At 44.1% G+C, this 4,134-nt stretch overlaps 1 long non-coding RNA gene across 1 annotated transcript; it reads right to left on the reverse strand.

Annotated features, from left to right (window-relative positions):
• Positions 1 to 251: 251 nt before the first annotated feature.
• Positions 252 to 3,920, reverse strand: LOC136517667 (uncharacterized). Its single transcript, XR_010774318.1, has 4 exons — positions 3,361 to 3,920; positions 3,128 to 3,227; positions 2,283 to 2,349; positions 252 to 1,260 (listed from the first exon to the last, which is right to left on the reverse strand). It is a non-coding gene; the product is annotated as an uncharacterized lncRNA (long non-coding RNA).
• Between the last annotated feature and the right edge of the window lie 214 nt (positions 3,921 to 4,134).

Genomic DNA, 4,134 nt, shown 5'->3' on the forward strand with positions numbered 1-4,134 from the left:
AGGCACAAGGGGTTAATTGGGCTAACCACAAGATTTGCTTATTGCAAGAAAATTTAGAATTAGTCCAATTCACCCTACTCTTGAGCATCTTGATCCTTTCACACATACACCAAGCTAATAATTAGAATCCTTAGACTTTTTGCACTACTCAATCGTGCAATAATTCATGACATCCTGGGGAAACATCAGTCCCTTCTCAGTAATATTTCATTTAGTTAGTTGTTGAGCAATAAGCCAAGCATCAACAAAGAACTGAGAGGGGAAAGAGTAATAGTAGACCCCTTGTGTCTTATAATCAGAAGGAATAGGGGCATCTATTAAGCAATTGTATTGATGCAAACCAAATAATCACAGAAGGAGCAAACAACAGAGAGGTACAGAGCAGCACAGCGGCGGCGGCTGCAGCAGCCCACCTGTAAGTAGCACTTCTGATCAGGGCCAATATTACTCTTCTACCTTAGACTGCAGGGCGATAATGTTGTGCTCATCCTCTGCAGAACCAGAAATGGACATGTACTTGGTCCAACTATCCTCATTGTCTACAGTGACACATCTCTCCTTGTAGACAGATTCAGCTGCTATTTCCCTGCAGGGCAGCCAACACTGTAGACATGATATATCATATATGAGCACATATGTAACTGAGTTTTGGAGGCACATAGGGCTAGTAGCCATCCTCTGTGGGTGTCATAAACTCCCAGTTGAACAAGGTAGTGGAAACCTAAGCTGATTACTAAAAAATTCAGGTTCTTTGATTAAGGCCTTGTTTAGTTGGCAAAATTTTTGGGAAATGGTACTGTAGCACTTTCGTTGTTATTTGGCAATTAGTGTCCAATCATAGTCTAATTAGGCTTAAAAGATTCGTCTCGTGAATTTCGTCTAAACTGTGTAATTAGTTTTATTTTTTATTTATATTTAATGCTTCATACATGCGTCCAAAGATTCGATGTGACGGGGAATCTTGAAAAATTTTGCAAAATTTTTGGAACTAAACGGTACCTAACTATAAGATGCAGGAGTACAGTTGTACCAGGATCAACATGGGAGTACTAAATGATGTGTATGAAATAACAGGATGGACAAGCGTTGGCTACCATTCCCATTACATCAACAGTTCAACACTTGTGTCAGAACACTTCAAAAGACATTCCATCCTTCATTGACCTTTTTATTTCAAGGATACAACACAAAGACACCTTGTGAGGGCGAATTCCTGCATCTCCATGATGCCAAAGCCCACAAGATTGCATCAATCTATACCTGTGAGTGTTGTGAAATTCAGGAAGGGCTAAAGAGACACGAACTGCTATATGTAAATTACCTGAAACAAATAAACTTTAATAATCTCTAGAAGCCAACAACAAGTATATTTAGGCGGTGAAACTAATAATATTTTATTTCAAGGTGGCAAGAAAACAACACTGTACGAGCGTCTGTTTGAAAGATTTGTCAGCCACATAGAGAAGTTCAGAAAGGTAACTACATGATATATTGCGTTAAAAAAAACTACATGATATATTCAGAGAAAGCATTTGTGTAGGTTAGGAATAATCCTGGAGGTCCCTGCACTGCATGAAGGTACCAGGGGATATTCTAATCAACTGTTTCTACTGGGGAGTAATATGGGTAACAGCTAGAACAAATAAAAAGTATGAAGGCAGTAGGAGTATCGGAGTGCATGAGATTGTAGAGCTAAAAGAGAAGATCCATGGGCACAATACACAACATGGTGATTTGACCATTAATTATATCACAATTCATTAGTTCCACGAACATGCACTCCAAATCTCTGACGGCTCATCTCAATAGTTGGCTAATCTACAGAGGACAAAGCCAAACACACAGTACTCTTCATAATTAAAGCTAACCACTCTCGCAATATAATTAAAGCTGCGACACAATAGAATAGGAAGCAATACAAAGCTGCGATTCAATAGAATTGGAAGCAGCTCATTCTAGATAAGTTCCTTGATTTTAACCACCGCGCAATATGAAGTTGCGACACAATAGAATATGAAGATAATTAAAACACAATATTTCACTTACAAGTTCCTATCTAAGTCTATGAATCTGTTGACTTGCAGAGTTATTTTCCTCAGTCAAACTTGGAAATCAAAGGTGCAGCCTAAAACGTTAAATTATCCAAGCAGTCAAACACATGAGAGATCCTTCCTCTATCTCATAGTCAAGTACGGAGCTGCGCTAGGCTTTGATCCAGCCAGCACCTAGCATGCCCATGTGTATCAGCTAGCAGAAAACGAAGAGACGTGAGATTGACATACCAACGCGCGCCACCCCTGCCCATGTCCGCTCCTCGGCTGGTGGGCAGATCCTCCGCGGTCCGCGCCTCTTTGTTGTAGGATTAAGCATATCAGGTGAGGTTAGTCAATAGAGAATGCTTTGCTTTATTGAGAAGAAATTTACAGGTCCACAAAAGGATTAATTGCAGCAAAGCAAAGGTAATGTAAACTACTACACAAAAAAATTGACTAAATCAAGGGTCCAGATGCTAGAATTCATGCATGCTATGTTTGAGAAATCAAAGCTGGCTTTCATATGCCAGAACAGATAGACTCATATGCACAACTCCACTGTTACAGGAATCGAGCAATGAACCGAATGAACCTGGTCTGTCCAGGACACCAAATCGAGCAACCATGTTTGAAATGCAAGGAATAAAGAACCATATTTCAAAATGTAGCCTCTCTGATGGAGCCAACCATTTATATACATAATATGTTACTAATTGAAACATTCTGAAATAGATTTTTTTTTTGCCAGTGGAAGCTGGGCAGTTGTATAGACTGTAATTCTTAGCTTACATGGAAACTTGACACAACGATAATTTAAAGAGGTGATAATAACTCATCTGAAGTGAAAATTGGATATGATATATCTCTGTTGCAAAGCAAGAAACCACTATTTTGTAAACGTTGGATTTCTCTAGGATGTAATCCCCATTGACTGAATAAGTAAGATGGTTCCCAACTGCATGCTAAACCTAAAATCAATTTATGTGTGCAAAACAATCTTAACTGCATTTCATCAAGCATTTTGCAAGATCAACTATTCCTCTGAGCCACCATCATAAACCCCACGGTAGAAGTAATACAGTGCCCCATGTTACCTTGCTGTAGCCAAGTACCCTGTCCTCGAAGCTAATCACCCATTGGCACTTGCACAGCTTGATGGAAAAACCCACCACACTATATGCATGCCCACTCGAACTGAACACAGAAAGAGATTCAGTACCAAATCATGGCCGGCGCAGATTCAAGAACACATAACCCGGAGGCAAGAAGGGATTCAGTAACAGGCCACGAGCGGGAGAGAGGGGAAGGGAGGGAGGAGATGTTGGACCTGGATCGGAGCTTGGTGGCCGTGGAGCTCTCAGCGGTGTTCGATTCCGTCGCCGTGGATCATGACGCGCCGTTCACCATCTTCGATCGATCCTCTCGTCTGCGTCTCCCTCTATTGCGGCGGCCTCTCTGCGCCGGGCGTGGAGACGAGGGCGTGTGCGGGGCGGGGATGAGATCCTCCTCATCTCTCCCTCGGCGGCGGGTTGCGGCGGCCTCTCGCCGGTGGGCGTGAAGAGGAGGGCGTGCGCGGGGCGAGGATGAGATCCTCCTCGTCTCTTCCTCGGCGTCGGGTTGCGGTGGCCTCTCGGCGTCGGGTGTGAAGAGGAGGGCGTGCGCGGGGTGTCGGTGGTCTCCGCTTCCTTTCAGCGTGATTGGGGGCTGCTTCCTTTCTACGTGATTGGAGGAGGAGATCGCGTGATTGGAGATCGCGCGCGCTGGGAGGAAGCTAGCGGGGAGGAGATCACGCGCGCACGCCGGGGGAAGCGTGATTGGAGGAGGAGATCGCGCGCGCGCCGGGGGAAGCGAGCGAGCGAGGCATCGCACGTCTTCTTGCCATCCTTGTGCATGCCGCTTCTATGTTTGTCAGTTTTGTGCTTGTCTCTACGTATTTATCATCGTAAATGATAACACTCCTATGTTTTTATCATTTTTACTGAGATAGCACATCAGATGGGCACGCTAGCGTGGCAGAGAGCTTGGAAGCCCTAACTTGACATGCGAAATGACCACGCTGCTCTCGCCTCCTTCTTGTGTCTCCAGCCGGCCCAGCCTCGAG

Source organism: Miscanthus floridulus, chromosome 17 (genome assembly GCF_019320115.1).
Source record: "Miscanthus floridulus cultivar M001 chromosome 17, ASM1932011v1, whole genome shotgun sequence".
Lineage (NCBI taxonomy): Eukaryota > Viridiplantae > Streptophyta > Magnoliopsida > Poales > Poaceae > Miscanthus > Miscanthus floridulus.